Genomic DNA, 598 nt, shown 5'->3' on the forward strand with positions numbered 1-598 from the left:
TCTATTGTTATGTCTCCCTTTTCATTTCTGATCTTGTTAATTAGGATAATGTCTCTGTGCCCTCTAGTCAGTTGGGCTAAGGGTTTATCTATTTTCTTTATTTTCTCAAAGAACCAGCTCCTGGTTTGGTTGATTCTTTGTATAATTTTTTTTTGTTTCTAGTTGGTTGATTTCAGCCCTGAGTTTGATTATTTCCTGCCTTTGACTCCTCTTGGGTGAATTTGCTTCTTTTTGTTCTAGAGCTTTCAGATGTGCTGTCAAATTGCAGGTATATGCTCTCTCCAGTTTCTTTTTGGAAGCACTTAAAGCTATGAGTTTTCCTTAGGACTGCTTTCATTGTGTCCCATAAGTTAGGGTATGTGGTGGCTTCATTTTCATTAAACTCTAGAAAGTCTTTCTTTATTTCTTCCTTGACCAAGTTGTCATTGAGTAGAGTGTTGTTGAGCTTCTGCATATGTGTGGGCATTCTATTGTTTATGCTATTATTGAGGAGCAGCCTTAGTCCATGGTGATCTGATCAGATGCAAGGGATTATTTCAATCTTCTTGTATCTGTTGAGGCCTGATTTGTGACCAATTTTATGGTCAATTTTGGAGAA

The sequence above is a fragment of the Mastomys coucha genome, unplaced genomic scaffold (assembly GCF_008632895.1).
Source record: "Mastomys coucha isolate ucsf_1 unplaced genomic scaffold, UCSF_Mcou_1 pScaffold13, whole genome shotgun sequence".
Lineage (NCBI taxonomy): Eukaryota > Metazoa > Chordata > Mammalia > Rodentia > Muridae > Mastomys > Mastomys coucha.